Source organism: Orcinus orca, chromosome 1, assembly GCF_937001465.1.
Source record: "Orcinus orca chromosome 1, mOrcOrc1.1, whole genome shotgun sequence".
NCBI lineage: Eukaryota > Metazoa > Chordata > Mammalia > Artiodactyla > Delphinidae > Orcinus > Orcinus orca.
Window position 1 is genome coordinate 207883504 of NC_064559.1, and position 17385 is coordinate 207900888.

The 17385-nt window shown below is 43.6% G+C and overlaps 1 protein-coding gene and 1 long non-coding RNA gene across 20 annotated transcripts in view; both read right to left on the reverse strand.

Moving 5' to 3' along the window:
* Nucleotides 1-17377, reverse strand: part of LOC125963965 (uncharacterized) — a 36697-nt gene extending 19320 nt beyond the window's left edge. The window contains exons 1-2 of the long non-coding RNA XR_007476414.1: nt 11580-17377; nt 1-11354 (exon numbers count right to left, since the gene is read on the reverse strand). The exon at nt 1-11354 is cut by the window's left edge and continues 19320 nt beyond it. This is a non-coding gene — a long non-coding RNA (uncharacterized LOC125963965). The remainder of the gene's footprint in view (nt 11355-11579) is intronic.
* CAMTA1 (calmodulin binding transcription activator 1) overlaps nt 1-17385 on the reverse strand; it is an 894219-nt gene that overhangs the window by 842908 nt on the left and 33926 nt on the right. The gene's annotated exons all lie outside the window — the stretch shown is intronic.

Sequence of the window (17385 nt, forward strand, 5' to 3'; positions counted from 1 at the left end):
GCTGCTTGGGTGAAGGCACAGAGAAGCCAGCAGGTAGGGTTCATTCGGGATCGGGATTTGTCCAGCTCGATGTGAGAGGAGGAGGAGAGGAGGGCAGGAAAGTCAAGGTACCTATAAGAGAGTGACTATGTACTATGAACTCTGGAATTTAAGCCGGAGAAGGAAGAAAGAAAGGAAAAGAAGACCTCTCAGAGAAAGAGCATAAGTGGGAATTAGCTCCTAAGAGCAGGGGTAACCGTGGGCAGCTGCGGGTAAGGAGCAGGAAACACGGGTCACCTCCAGCAGGTGCCACAGTAACGAGGTAAACGGAGGGTCCACCAGCTGGTTGGAGCACCCGAGATTTCCAGAAGAGAGTGGACCGCGCAAACTTAATGCCTCGCCTCCAGGGAGATGACAGCTTTATGACAGCTTCGGATGTACCCATTCGTTTGAGACAGGTCCTCCAGAAGGCAAGCTCCACAGAGCAGGGATCTGTTTGGTTCGTCCCTGTTTTCCCCAGAGCCTAGTGTTCGATAAATACTGTTGGGTATGAATGTCATTAAAACGTAATGAAGTAAGGAAAGGACAGGAAGGGACTGCAGCTCTGCACTGCACATAGGACACACTCTCACCGAAGCACTGAGTTGTGGCCAGACCACAGCCAGTCCCCAAGGGATAAAAGGCACGAGTTCCACGCTGACTTCAGAAATGTGGCCAGCCGCCCGTGGGGTGACAGAGCACCTGACGTGGTGAGGTGCGGCCGCCAATGACCAGGGCTCTGCCCACTGGCCCAGGGGCAAGCAGAGAGGCATCAGTACGTCTGCTCCTTATTTCAGAATAACCACATTAACTCTTTCTTCAGGTACCTTCATGTCTATAAACCACATCTTGGTTCGACTCTGGGTTCTTCATTCCTTAACACCTGCCATCCTCGCCTCATTGGCTCTTCACCCACATTCCACTGGAACCATTCACCAGGGTGACCAAGGGCCTCCCGGTGCCCAAACCCAGCGGTGGCGGCCCCGCCCTCACTTGACTTGACTACTCCGTCCCCTCTGATGACACCCTCTGTGGCAGGAAGAACAGTGCCCCCTCCCAGGATAGCCATGTTCTAATCACCAGAACCTGTAAATATAGAACAATTAAGGTTGCTAATCAGGCGGCCTTAAAACAGGGAAAGGATCCTGGACGACTTGTGTGGGCCCAATGGAACCACAGGGGTCCTTAAAACTGAAGAGGGAGAAGAGAGAGGTCAGGTCGGAGAAAGAGAAGTGACGGCACAGCGGGGTCAGAGAGACCCCACGGCGATGGCTTTGAACAGGGAGGGAGGGGCTCCGAGCGCCGGAGCGTGAGCAGCCTCTGGAAGGTGCAGCAGGCCAGGGAACAGCCTCCCCTGGGGCCTCCAGGAAGGAACGCAGCCCTGGCCACACCGTGATTCTGGCCCAGTGAGACCCTTGCCAGACGGCTGGCCGACCTACAGAACTCTAACAATAAACCTGCGCTGCTTTAGGCCACTCGGTTTGTGGTCATTTTGTTACAGCAGCAAATAGAAAACCGATACAGCCTCCTTGGGCCCCTCCTTCTCCCAGCTCCCAGCTCCCGCTTGCCTGGTTCCCCTCTACTCCCTGGCTCTCCGTAGCCTGCGTGGCTGGCTCCCCCCGCTCCAACTCAGGGCTTATCTCCTCCCTTCTCCATCCAACTTTTGCCCCAGAGTGATCTCATCCGGTCTAGCAGCCCTCCAATTTATGTCTCCAGACAGGACCTCACTCAGGCTTCGAGACAGTGGCCCACTCAGCACAGCCACTTCAGTGTCTAAGAGACATCTCCAGTCGATACAGCCCGGGAGAGCACTCGTGACCCACCCCCGCCACACCCCCTTCGGCCTCCTTTGTCTCAGCTATGAACACCAGCACCAGTGCGGTAGCTGAGTCTGCAAACGAGGAACCCGTCTTGATCTCTCCTCCCCCACCCCCCATATCCAATCCCATGAGTCCTGACACCTCTGCCTCCAAAAGACACCCCACTTTTCACCTTCTCCACTGCCTCCATCGTCTCTTCCCAAGATCGCCAATTACTGCAACAGCCTCTAACTGGCCTCTCTGCTTCTCCGTCAGTCACAGAGCAGCCAGAGAACAGCTTTGAAAATAAAGAATCCACATTATGCCTATCACCTCCTGATAGTTCAGCCTCTGATGACTTCCTGTTACTCGTAAAATTCCAAGTCTTTGTGCCTACAAAGCACTTCAGGATCCAGCCCCTGCCTACCCTGCCGATCACCTTCCCAATGTCCGCTCTGCTCCAGCCACAATGTTGCCTATATTGTTCCTCAAGCCAAATGCATTCCTGCCTCAGGGCATTTGCACTTCTATTCCCTCTGCCTAAAATGTTCCCCTAGATCCTCAAGCAGCCCTCCTTCATCACTCGGATCTCCGCTCAAATGCCTCTAACAAAGGCCTTCCACAACCAACCCACCTCACGTGCTCACACCTCAGTATTCTGTTCTGTTTTCTTCTTAGCACTCTCTGAAATTCTTATCTACTTACTTGCTCGTGTACCGTCTTCCCTTCTAAACTATGAGCTGCACGACAACAGGAACCTCGTCTGTCTGGGATCCTTAGCACCCTCAACCAGTGCCTGGCACATATTAGCCCTCAAAAATGTTGCCGAAGGCACGAATGAAGGCATGAAACCCAACGGAACACCAGCAGGCTGAGGTCAATAAACACGATGCTGTGGCCCACTGTCCAAAAGGCCCAAGATACACGCAACATATTAGGAGAAAAGCCAGGCTACAAAACTACATGTATAGTAAACCCATTCTGAGTTAACAAATAATAAAATATATGCCCGCATCAGCGCAGGAAAATGTCTGAAGAGACTTACATCAGAAAGTCAACTGTTCCTCTCTGATGGCAGGCTTCGGGGTGACCTGGCCATCTTTCAACCTGGGCTGCACTGTGTGAAGTCAGGGTGGGGAAAGTCCTCCCTCCCCCAAGGCTTCCTGCCTTGCTTCCGGCCTCACCCTCACTCACCCTGACGCAGGGAACCGTGGGGTCTGAGACAAAGAAGTGAGCGTGCTGCCTCAATCCTCCCTCCTGTGACGGAGGGAAGCTGGAAGCTGCTCGCGTGCAGGAAGCACACATTCCCACCCTCTCCTCCACGTCTCAAGTTCTTCAGGGGCAGCTCCCCTAGATCTGTTTGGCGACACCAATGACTATCACCAAGCCGGGCTGTCGCACTCAGGGATGACGTATTAGCAGCACACTTGAGTACAAACCTAAACAGTATCTGTTGTTGGATTCTTCACGCACTCGTTCATTTAAGGAACAGTCACTGAACACCCAGTAGGTGCCCCTAAGTTAATTCTAAGCTCTTGGGATCCATCAGTGAACAGAGCACATGAGGATTTCTGTCCACCAGGACCTGACAGCCTAGCAGGGGCAGCCACACAATACACAATAAAAAGAAGTAAATTATACGCTATATTAGATGATGATCAATGCTGATTCCAAAACACTTATGTCTCACTATCCTCATTTATGAAATAAAAGATACATAATCACCACACAGCAGGTTCTCTGAATTGCCTGAGGAATGGATTGTTAAAAATTACTGGAAAATGCTTAAATACAGAGTCTTGATTGATAATAATTAAAGCATTTAACAAAAATGATTCTTAAATGATTAGAGTTAGGAAGTCTAAATTTTGCTCAACAGCACAAAAATAAAATAAAACTTTAAAATGCACATTAACAACTGGTCTTCTGATGCCGGGAAAGGGGAGCCTGTCACCACATAGTTCAAAGACATGTCAGGAAAAATGGGAAATGACTACACTCTGACCTCGATTTCACAGATCCTGCTTAATCCGAAGCTATTTTAATGTATCCTTCCTCAGAAATGGGAAGCAGATGACATTTTCGCTTTCTTTCAATTGTTTCTAAACTTGTATTTAAGTGTTTTTTCCCCTTCTCTTTCTGAAAAGGCAGCCTTTTGCAGCCTTTCCTAAATAAGAACCCCAGGTAACATCGGAAAGCCTCCCTCTCGGCAGCCTCTCTGTCCCCCACACAGCGCACTAAGAGGGTGTGACCTCTCAACACTTTGTCCTTGACCTTCTGTGTTGAGACTTTCCCCCTTCCCAACAGTGATACCCACTGACCTCTTTAAAAGAGAACTATTGGGCTTCCCTGGTGACGCAGTGGTTGCGAGTCCACCTGCCGATGCAGGGGACACGGGTTCGTGCCCCGGTCCAGGAAGATCCCACATGCTGTGGAGCGGCTGGGCCCGTGAGCCATGGCCGCTGAGCCTGCGCGTCTGGAGCCTGTGCTCCGCAACGGGAGAGGCCACAACAGTGAGACGCCCGCGTATCGCAGAAAAAGAAAAAAAAAAAAAGAACTATTTCAGGCATGAGCTACACACAAAATGATGGTCTCTCTTTCGGGGGCTTGGCTTCTTGAAAAATTCCTGGAGCTAATAAGCGATTATACAAGATTAATAATAGAAAGTCTATCACTTTCCTATACATCAGAAATGAACGAGCGAAATTTGAAATTTAAAACACAATACTATTTACATTAGCACACCCCCCAAAAAAGGAATTAGGTATAAAAACAAAATATGTGTAAGAGCTATATGAGGAAAACTCCAAAACTCTGATGAATTAAATTTTAAAAAACTAAATAAATGGAGGGATAGTCCATATTCATGGATAGGAAGACTCACTATTGTCAGTTCTTCTCAACTTGATCTATAGATTCAACACAATCCTAATCAAAATCCCAGCAACAAATTGATTCTAAAGTTTACAAGGAGAGGCCTAGAATAACCAACTTAGTATTGAATGAGAAGAACAAAATCAGAGGACTGGCACCATCCGATCTCAAAACTTACTACGAAGCTACAATAATCACAACAGTGTGATACTGTCCGAAGAATAGACAAATAGATCAGTGAAACACAGAATAGAAAGCCCAAATATAGACCCACGCAAACATAATCAACTGATCTTTGACAAAAGAACAAAGGCAATACAGTGCAGTAAAAACAGTCTTTCCAACACTTCCAGATAGTGTTGGAATAAATGGACATACATGTGTCAAAAACTGTGAATTTAGACACAGGCCTTACATCCTTCACAAAAATCAACTTGAGGGACTTCCCTGGTGGCACAGTGGTTAAGAATCCGCTTGCCAAAGCAGGGGACACGGGTTTGAGCCCTGGTCTGGGAAGATCCCACATGCCCCAGAGCAACTAAGCCCATGCGCCACAACTACTGAGCCTGCGCTCTGGAGCCCGCGAGCCACAACTACTGAGCCCGTGTGCCACAACTACTGAAGCCCACGCGCCTAGAGCCTGTGCTCCACAACAAGAGAAGCCCCCCAATGAGAAGCCCACGCACCACAATGAAGAGTAGACCCAGCTCTCTGCAACTAGAGAAAGCCCACGTGCAGCAATGAAGACCCAACGCAGACAAAAACAAATAAAATTTTTTTAAATAAATAAATTTATAAAAAACAAAAAAAAGATGCTCCACATCACATGTCACCAAGGAAATGCAAATTAAGACAACAATGAGATACCACTATGCACCTATTAGAATGGCCAAAATCCAGAACACGGACAACACCAAACGTTGGTAAGGATGCGGAGCAGAAAGAACTCTCATTCATTGCTGGTGGGAACACAAAACAGTACAGCCACTTTGGAAGACAGTTTTGGCAGTTTCTTACTAAACTAAACATAGTCTTACCATACGATCCAGCAATTGCACTCTTTGATATTTACCCGAAGGAGTTGGAAACTTATGTCTATGCAAAATCCTGAACATGAATGTTTATATCAGCTTTATTCATAATTGCCAAAACCTGGAAGCAACCAAGATGTCCTTCAGCAGGTGAATGGATAAATAAACTGCAGTTCACCCAAACAATGGAGTATTATTTAGCGCTAAAAAGAAATGAGCTACCAAGCCATAAAAGGACAGGGAGGAACCTTAAGTGCATATTACTAAGTGCAAGAAACCAATCTGAAAAGGTTACGTGCTGTATGATTCCAACTCTCTGACATTCTGGACAAGGCAAAACCGTGGAGACAATAGAGAGATCAGCAGTTGCCAGGGGCTGGGGGGATAAACTGGCAGAGCACAGAGGATTGTTAGGGCAGTAAAACTAATCAAATCATTGTGTGAAACTAATCTAATCATTGTATGAAACTACACTGATGGATGCATGTCATTATACATTTGTCCAAACCCACAGAATGTGCAACACCAAGAGTGGACCACAATGTAAACTATGGACTCTGGATGATGATGACATGTCGACGACGTAAGTTCACTGACTGTAGAAAGGTACCACTCCAGTGGGGGATGCTGACAGTGGGAGAGAGTGCACAAATGAGGGGGCAGGGGGCGTGTGGGAACTCTCTGTACCCTCCCCTCAATTTTGCTGTGAACCTTAAACCACTCTAAAACTTAAATCTTAATAATAAAAAACAGCAAAAAATAGAAGGCGTGGCCTGGGTTCAAGGGTTTCGGCTGTGACTATACCTGGAGCCCAGCCCCTCAGGCACCTGCTCACTTTAACTTCAGGCTCAGGTGGCTCTAGTTCCCAGCCCAGGTCAAGCTACTTTTCAGCTTCCTGGTTTCTTGGACACAGGAACCTTTCCCTTTTTTCCATCAACTCCTTTGGAATCCCAGGAAAGTGAATTCAGCGCTAAATGAAGCTTGCCTCAGAATTCCACCTTGGTTCTACCGCAGCTGCCCGACCTGGACGCGCACACACACCCACTAAACCCTGTTCAATTCCCCAGAGCTGGAGCTTCTCCCACTTTCCACATTTCTCCCAAATGTAAACAGCAGGTTCTTTAAATGTTACATTTATTTCAACTCTACACTCTTCACCGGACCAGAGAACACACAACCACTGAAGCATATGAGAAAGCGCCATGAAATCCACACATCCTGCCCATAAAATTCTCCCTAACAGAGAAAACACTCTCCCAAACACACACTTATCTTTCATCACATTCACCCCAGCCCATCTGTGGTTTCTCATCCATCTAGAAAGGAATTCTTTTTGCACTTTTTCTTTTTTCCCCCAGGCTTCTAAAAAGCATTAAAACTAGAAAACAGGTTATTTTTTTAGGAACTTCTTTTAAAATCTCCAACAGAATTTCATAATCACCAAGACAACATAATTTATCATTAGAAACATTTGGTAGGTAGTATTAAAAAGACTGGAAGGTGGTAGACAAGTAGGTAGGTAAGTAGGTAGATGCTGTCAGCTTTAGGGTTCGGCTGTTTTCAGCTATCTGGGCCAAATGGAGATGGAAGGAGGGGATGGGGTGGAGATTATCCTTCATGCTCCCTCTTAAAAAAAAAAGTCACAAAAATTGGAATATGCCTCCACATACCCCTACCACTGCCACCCATACTTTAAAAAGGGCTCCCTATATTACTTTAGGTAAATACCCCAAAAATAACTGCATTTCCTGACTTCTAGGCACATGAGACATGAGAAAAAGACACTAGAAAGCATAACTACATCCCATATAGCCAACGCACACTGAAATATACCTGAGTGGTTGAGGGGTAGCAAAGCTGAGACTAAAGCCAAGTGAAGTTGCTCAGAATACATGTCGGGGAGGCTGGGAGTCCTCATCTTGATGAGTTTCACCTGGAACACGTTAGACACGCCCATTCTCAGGCCCCACCCCAGACCTACTAGGGCAGAAACGCTGGGGTGGAGCCCAGCAATCTGGGTGCTAACAAGCCCTCCAGGTAATTCTGACGCCAGCTCAGCAAGAAAATCACTAAGCTAAAGAATGCTGGGCTTCCCTGGTGGCCCAGTGGTTAAGAATCCGCCTGCCAATATAGCGGACACACATTCGAGCCCTGGTCCGGGAAGATCCCACATGCCACGGAGCAACTAAGCCCGTGCACCACAACTACTGAGCCCACGCTCTAGAGCCCATGAGCCACAACTACTGAAGCCCGCACTCCTAGAGCCGTGCTCCTCAAGAAGAGAAGCCACTGCAATGAGAAGCCCGTGCACCGGTAGGGCAGTAAACTGCCCCCGCTCGCGGCAACTAGAGAAAGCCCGCGCACAGCAACGAAGACCCAACACAGACAAAAATAAATAAATTTTTAAAAAAAATTTTTTTTTAAGAATGCCAGCCTTTCCAGGTGTTCTTCCCTCTTCTGTCTCAGCTGACGTTTCAGTGGGGCTCAGCTTCTCCTCATGGGAGTCACCACCACCAAAATCTCCCAACATTACTGAAAGCAGTGGGCTCTTTTATCCCCACACAGCCCATCGATAAAGAGTCCACAGAATATACAGTTTTAATGCAACTGAAAACTCTACAAGCCCCTACCATCCAACTTAAAAAATGTGGGTCCAAAATGCATCCTCATTTGCACCTTAACATTTTAAAAAACAATGTCAGGAGACAGCGCTATACGTTAAGACCTGGGTAAAAGCACAAACCCTTCAGTTGTCAACTCCAGTGCTAGACGGGTATGAAAACTTGGAGAAGATACCGAAGAAGAACAGGCAGCCCCCTGAAGAGAGGCTGCCTGCCCCTTGAAGGTGCCGACTCCACCAAGGCCAGAGGGACAGAAAACCCCCAGAGGGTGATGAAAATGTTGTGGAATTAGATGGTGGTGATGGGCGCACCACTTTGTGTACATACTACAGACCACTGAATTGTACACCTTAAACATAAAAATAAATGAAAGGATGATTAAGAGTTGTTTTATTTTTTAAGGCCAGAAACTATCAAACTCTTAGAGGAAAACATAGGCAGAACACTCTGTGACATAAATCACAGCAAGATCCCTTTTGACCCACCTCCTAGAGAAATGGAAATAAAAACAAAAATAAACAAATGGGACCTAATGAAACTTCAAAGCTTTTGCACAGCAAAGGAAACCATAAACAAGACCAAAAGACAACCCTCAGAATGGGAGAAAATATTTGCAAATGAAGCAACTGATAAAGGATTAATCTCCAAAATTTACAAGCAGCTCATGCAGCTCAATAACAAAAAAACAAACAAGCCAATCCAAAAATGGGCAGAAGACCTAAATAGACATTTCTCCAAAGAAGATATACAGACTGCCAACAAACACATGAAAGAATGCTCAGCATCATTAATCATTAGAGAAATGCAAATGAAAACTACAATGAGATATCATCTCACACCAGTCAGAATGGCCATCATCAAAAAATCTAGAAACAATAAATGCTGGAGAGGGTGTGGAGAAAAGGGAACACTCCTGCCCTGCTGGTGGGAATGTGAATTGGTACAGCCACTATGGAGAACAGTATGGAGGTTCCTTAAAAAACTGCAAATAGAACTACCATACGACCCAGCAATCCCACTACTGAGCATATACCCTGAGAAAACCATAATTCAAAAAGAGTCATGTACCAAAATGTTCATTGCAGCTCTATTTACAATAGCCCAGAGATGGAAACAACCTAAGTACCCATCATCGGATGAATGGATAAAGAAGATGTGGCACATATATACAATGGAATATTACTCAGCCATAAAAAGAAACGAAATTGAGCTATTTGTAATGAGGTGGATAGACCTAGAGTCTGTCATACAGAGTGAAGTAAGTCAGAATGAGAAAGACAAATACCGTATGCTAACACATATATATGGAATTTTTAAAAAAATGTCATGAAGAACCTAGGCGTAAGACAGGAATAAAGACACAAACCTACTAGAGAACGGACTTGAGGATATGGGGAGGGGGAAGGGTGAGCTGTGACAAAGCGAGAGAGTGGCATGGACATATATACACTACCAAACATAAGGTAGATAGCTAGTGGGAAGCAGCCGCATAGCACAGGGAGATCAGCTCGGTGCTTTGTGACCGCCTGGAGGGGTGGGATAGGGAGGGTGGGAGGGAGGGAGACACAAGAGGGAAGAGATATGGGAACATATGTATATGTATAACTGATTCACTTTGTTATAAAGCAGAAACTAACACACCATTGTAAAGCAATTATACCCCAATAAAGATGTTAAAAAAAAAAAAAAGTAAACTCCCAGGCTGGCACTCTCAAACAACTCTGGAAGCAACAGTGATCTAGCCTCCAAAACTGGAGAGCTGGGCTTAAGACAAATCTTTAAAGGTCTCAAAGCATAACCTCACACGACCACCAAAGACACAAAAGAGGCTTAGCAGGTATCATACCTAACACTCAGCTGACTGGGGGCAGAGCCAAGACTATACCTGTTTCTAACCTGCCAACTCTGTATCCTTTCCAAGACATCAGTGATCTTTGGGTTCACTAAGAAAGTTTTCATTTCACATCTTAATTCACAATCTGAAAAAGTAAAACCTATAACAAATATATTCTAACACGCGAATTCATTGCTCAAGTCTATGGTTTGCAATTACAGTGGCAGGGGTATCCAGTAGTGTCATTTAAGTTGTTCTTGAACTGATGAGAAAAACCAGAAGTGAACTTAAGACTAAATGATATATTTGCGCCAAGGCCTAATGACAGACTTAGAGAAAGGCTTGCTGAGCAAAAAGCTGTTTATGACTAGTTCAGTGGGGGAGGGGCAGGATAACTGCAGGGCACACAGTAGTGCCACGTGCCAAATTCAAAAGAACCTGCCTAAGAACAGTCAGGGTTATATTCATGTTGCAAGAGCCAATTCAGTTTGGGCAAAATATCATCCGTTGCATTGAACTAATGTTCTTAATATAAATTTTATTAGTTTTGTGGTTTCTTTTATGTAATGTATATATATCTATTTGAGTTTTATATCCACAGAAGAATTCTAAGAATTAAGAAATTTATCCTGAGTTTTTTGTGTTTTTCCATATTTCATTCATCCAGCAAATATTTACTGAACACTGAGTATGGGCCAAATATTCTTCTATGTGCTACATTTTGAAGTAATATAATAAAAATAGTTTAGGTCAAACTGTGCTGGGTCTACAGAAATGTTCTTCCTTTAAATAAGGATTTCTTTAACATCTTATTCAAATTTTATAAACACTACCCCACTCTCTGCAGGTAATAAGATCTGCTTCTTTTACTGCTCCTCAGAGCCAAACCCCATCCGTATTGATCTCTCTTCTCCTGTCCCCCCTCACTGACATGGAAGGACGTGCTGCCTCCAGCTTTCCAATGCACCCTCTGCTGCTACCTTTGCTACCACCAACGCCAAGGTGACGCAGGCTGTCTGACAAACAGGCCTGTGCTCATCTGGATCTCAGTATCCATTTACCTCACTTCATACTAAGTTAAACAGAGGAATTATGGTTAATCCAACTGCTACAAAATTAACATTTAATTACAAATTTGGTACCATATATAAAAATCAAACGCTTTCACTCTTAAAACCTGGCTCTGGACTTCCCTGGTGGCGCAGTGGTTGAGAGTCCGCCTGCCGATGCAGGGGACACGGGTTCGTGCCTCGGTCTGGGAAGATCCCACATGCAGCGGAGCGGCTGGGCCCGTGAGCCATGGCCGCTGAGCCTGCGCGTCCGGAGCCTGTGCTCCGCAACGGGAGAGGCCACAACAGTGAGAGGCCCGCGTACGGAGGGGAAAAAAAAAAAAAAAAAAAACCTGGCTCTGTGTATTGTGGGTCATGTGTGCATTTTCCTTTTTGTGATTTAACCAGAAAAGCCCTGCCTGGCCTCAGAGAATGACCTGGGACCAGTCAAACCCTTAACACTGGAGCTTCCTTGGTGGCACAGTGGTTAAGAATCCGCCTGCCAATGCAGGGGATATGGGTTCGAGCCCTGGTCCAGGAAGATCCCACATGCCGCGGAGCAACTAAGCCCATGTGCCACAACTACTGAGCCTGTGCTCTAGAGCCCACGAGCCACAACTACTGAGGCTGCATGCCATAACTACTGAAGCCTGTGCACCTAGAGCCTGTGCTCTGCACGCAACAAGAGAAGCCACTGCAATGAGAAGCCCATGCACCGCAACGAAGAGTAGCCCCCGCTCACCCCAACTAGAGAAAGCCCGCGCACAGCAACGAAGACCCAATGCAGCCAAAAGTAAATAAATTAAATTTTAAAAAACCCTTAACACTGCCAAACTATCTCACTCACCTTTATAATCAGAGTATAAAAATACTTTTCAGTTTAGCTCACATCTTGGAAATTTAAAGAGTCTTAAATGATCCCCCAAAAATATGGGTCTATGTTTCAAAAAGATAATATGTAAATATACTAGTAAAACCAATCAATGAAAAAATTACAGCCCTAAATCTACGACTTTATAAGTTATACAGACAAAAATACAAAAATACTCAAGAATATATGCCTATACAAAAAAATGATTTTAAAACGTTCTTAAAGTAAGGTGGCTTCTTGTTGTTAAAACAAAATAACCGAAATGAAATATAATTTAACAATTTTCAAAGTCATAAAGTCCATTTTTCTTACTTGAATATAAAAAGTTGAGGGAAAAAAGTATTCAGGACTTAAAAGGGTACTTCTCTCCCTTTGAAAAGCATTATACTCAAGGAGTTTTTCTTCTTCAGCTTCTCTGGTATGGCTGAGAATGCATCAGTCTTTATGTGTACTGCTCCCTCGACAGATATTTTTACCATTAAAAAAATGCATTTAACATGAAAATCTCTGAAGCTATCACTAACTACAAACCTGTGCTGCAACTTTCTTTAAGATCAATACAAGTTAGAATTTTTTTTTGTTTGCTTACTCTGGAGAAACTTTGTATTAGCGGAAAAACAAAAGAAAGAGCATTAATAGTTCAAAAATAGCAGCACACAAAAATGATCTGAACATAGGTAAGGAGAACATTTTCATTATAAAAGGTTCATGGTGCTGCATTAGTTTGGCTTTGGAAGAATGCCATTTGAAATCCAGATCCAGCAAGTGGGGAATGCAGTAGTTACATTTTAAGTCAAACAGCTAATTAATGACTAAACAAAAGGAATTTCAGTCTGGACAACATATATGGAGTACTAATATGTGTAATTATGAAGTAGTCATTTGTGTAATCAGAAAGCTGCATTAGCATAATTATTTCTGGCTCTGGGCTTTAAAAATATTAACTTAAAATGCAGAAAATTGTAATAGTTCACCTAATGAAGGTGTGAATACCAAACTGATTATGAAGTAAGAGTTGGTTCTTTAACAAATGTGCTCTGTGTTTAATACATTCTTTCTCTCCTGCCCAGGATATAAAAATCAAGCCTATCAACCCTCCAGTTGTGCACAGGTACAAAATTTCTATTTTTTAATATATTTTCTTCCTCACCCAGAGCCCACATGTGAATATTCATTATTAAGAATCAAAACTCCTTCCCTAAGAAATGAGTGTTTGCTACTTTTTTTTTTAATCCTCAGAAAAAAATACATTAAGTTTACGTATAATACTGGAAAATGCAAAGTGAAAAAAGAAGCAAATGAATAAAAACAAAAGGATTAGAAGTCACTAAACAGCACGAGATCTTGGGAAAGTCTTATTTGAAATCGTTCTTCGGGACAGAACTGTAGAAAAGTATGGACTCCAAAATCAGGCTATAGGCTTGGACTTCCAAGGCCACCACTTTCAGGTACTTTAACATCTCTGTGGCTCAAGTTTCCTCATCTATATTGTAAGAATAATCACAAAACCTACCTCATAGTATTAGTTCAAGGAGTAAATGTGATTATTCACAGAAAGAACTCAACAGTGCCTAGCATAACAGTAGATGGTCAATAAATGTTCGCTGCCATAATGACCATCATCACCATCTCCATATTGTTTTCAGAACCTGGGAAAAGAGTGTTTATGGCTGAGAAAGCATAATCTAAAATTGATTTGTTTTTAGATACAACAGTTATTTTGCAATTGCAAATAACATTCAAGAAAGGCAGGAGATCTTACTTATTCCAGTGAGTTAGAAAAGGTTAAAAGTGCTTAAGTAGGCCCTAAAATCGGTCTTATCTTCTAAGAGTCTTCCTCTTCAGTAACTTTCAGCTTTACCAAATTTGCATGTGAACCCACAATACTAATCTTATATTAACTCTTTTTAATCCGAACCTAAATTCTAGAATGGATCTGCCAGGTACGCTAATGTGGTTAAGGGTTATGCGTCTTTAATTCAAAGCCTAGACGACACACAGTAGAATGAATGTTCCCAAGAATTAATCAGCAACGTAGCAGAAATGAAGCTCAGACAGAGAGAGACAGGCCCTGTCAAGTGCGCTACCTTGACCGAATTATTTCACCACTTTCTACCCACACTCCCTCATCTGTAAAAGGAAACATTACACACCTTGCAATATCATTAGAAGGCTCAGAACTAACGATACACAGCACCCAGTCACCAGCAGGGAGCGGGTGCTGATACGCGGCGACACGTGAAAGGGCACCATCTCGCCCTCCCTCTCTCAATGGATGCACACGCACAGTATACACGGTGGGTTTTCTCAAGTAACCGCAGATGTTACAACACAGGTCTGAGGAAAGGGCTTGTCTCAAAAGTACAGAGGAGTCAAATTATACTCAGGAACTCAACTGTATACACCCATCAGAGAGAGAGAGAGAGAGAGAGAGAACACGGGTGACAGAGAAAGATGACAGTTGACATCTCATACAGGCAACCCCGGCCGCCAGTCTACTTGGCGAACAGATGCTGTGCAGAGAGTGAGATGGAAAACACCCACATCGGCTGTGCTCGCAACTGCGCTGGTGCCACATGCCCCTCCCAGTGCGAGTGCCTGGTCCCAGGAAGTGGGATCAACAGGAATGTAGTTTCTGTACAACACAGCTCCTAAGCAGCAGCCTACTCCTTCACGGGGTCCTCCACCAGAACACAGCAAGCTACCCCAACCCCAGGGGGAGGGCGGGCCCTTCGCAAATCGGGGTGGCTACACTCTACTCCCTGAACCACTGAAGATTCCACGGGCAATGCTGCCCCAACGTGACTGACTCCGCCTTACCCGGGGTCACAAAGCCCCACTGCGACACAGCCCCTTCAGGTCTCAGTGGCGACATTAAGGATGGCAGGCTGAAAGACATGGGAAAATGCCAAACCCAGCCAGGTCAGAGAAACAAGTACTTTCACAGGAGTACTAATTGTTTTGTTTCTATTATCCGAGCCAGTAAAAAAAAAAAAAAAATGACATGTCACCATCACCACGTAACACCCTACAGAATTAAAAACTCCTGCTGTCACTCCAAGATTCCCGTTTTTTTCCTAAAGCCAAAAAATCAACAAGAAAAAAAAGCCAAAGTCCTCCACACAGAAATATGGGCCAGCCTTTGAATTCAGTTCTGTCGTAGGAGTTTTTGTCGGTTTTCAGCAGGGAGATCACCAAAAGCACAACCCATGGCAAGGGAAGAGGGCGTGTGCCTTGGCCCCTGCCAGCCGAGGCCCCCTGCCACGCCCCCGCCTTCCACAGGAGCACACGCTCTTCTACCCACATTTCAGCAGCAGTGACAGCTCGCGCAAACACCCCACATTTCTCAGACCCCAGTCTCACACTGCACCGGTCGGAAGGGGATGCAGTCTCCCCTCTTAGGACTTGAACTGAAGCCACACTGGGACCTAAACCAGTGGTCTCCGAGGGGCTAGGTGTACTGGGTCCTAGAAGAAAATGCAGAACGACTTCTTATCTGCCTCTTAATTTTGTCCTCTATAAAAATTCCTTATTGGGTGTTTCATAATGTATCTAAAATATTAGTAAGGTGGAACACGTAAATAATTCAGAGGTAAACAAATGTGTGAAAGTTGAAGGGTTGTGCTCAAAAGTTGCAAAAAAGTTTTGAAACCACTCATCTAAATAATCTACCAAATAAATTTCTGACACTGTTACCTACAGCTTTGTAAGACTCTTAAGACCACTAACTTTAATTCACTAAGCAATTGCTGGTTTCAAATATAATTTCAAGTCATAATTAAAATAAATTGCCAATTACATAAAAAGATAATACTGAAAAAATTATGTTTTGTTACATTTATAAAAAAACTGGAACTAATGTATAATAACATAGTATCAAATCCTGTTTCAGGGATTACTAAGAAACTTACTGAGTTCTTTAATATTTCATGACCTAGTTTTGACTTACTGAATGGCTCCCAAATTGTACTATTTTGCTGACAGAGTAATGATCTACGATTAGGACTAATTTTCAGCACCTTTACTTTGTTTTCATGTCTAAAATGTTTGAAACAGTTAATAGATGACTGATTAAAACAACAGGCCTCCAAACTAGCTGTTTGTCAAAACAAAAGTATTCTGTCTGAGGGGGGAAATATAATTTATTCAAATAATCAAAATACGCATACCTTAAAAGAAGTTTAAAATCAGGTGAGACAAGGTAACAAAACTACGAGATTCTAGTGAGTATTTAACTCTGTAAACTAGGATAAGTGAAGAGACTTTCACATAACCCCATAACTCAAAACAAAAGCAATGTAAGTCAAGAATTTGAGAAAACGATTTTTTAAAAATAAGGGTAAATAGGCAGCACTATTTTCTTCTTGTATCTTAATAAAACTGAGTGCCCAATACAGGGCAGGGTGTTATATTTATAATTTAACTTGGAAGTACTGATAAATGTTGAACCAGCAACACGAATTGATTGAGACCAACTTTGCAAAACCAATAACCCCAGTCATTTGAATTAAAGGAATAGAATTCCCAGCATGATGGACACAGACCCAATTCTCATCACCACACTAAATGGGTATTACCCTAAATTGAAATAGTCAGATTTCAAAACAAAAAAGATGACAAAGCAATCCACCCCTAATATTGAGACTTCCAGATTAAGATTTACCAAAAAAGGAAACATCATCCAACAAAATAAACTCTGATTCACTCTACTTCATCAATCTTCCTTCTAACTGAATGTCAGATCAACAACCTACTATACAGCCTTCATTCTTAATACAAATTCCTATCGTTAAGGTAAACCAGTTAATTCTCCATGCAAACTTTCTTCATCAGAGAGGACAAGAGCTATTTTGCTAATAAGAACCCTGCCCTTCCAAATTCTACAGAAACTTCACATTGTCAAGACACGGCACATTCTGTAGAATACTGGAGCTGTACCCTTATCAATTCATGACAACGTAAGAACTAAGGTTTAACTGAGATGCAAACAGAGTCAACCACCAAATGCAACACACCAAAATGCAAGAAAACACAAAGACAGAAGAAACTCATGCTACCTTAGTAAGTCAGCGTGCACATTTGATAGTTTTCAACACAAGCCAAGCAGATCAGAGATTAGGTCAAAAAACATGTTGGTTTCTGTCAAATCCAAATTAAGTATTCTTCTCATTTACAATTTCCTAGTTCAATATTTGGAATTTAAAGCTAATATAAAGTAGTACTATGCAAAATGACCTAGCGAATTTGCCCTTAAAAAAAATTGTACCCCTAAAAATAGAAATTTATCT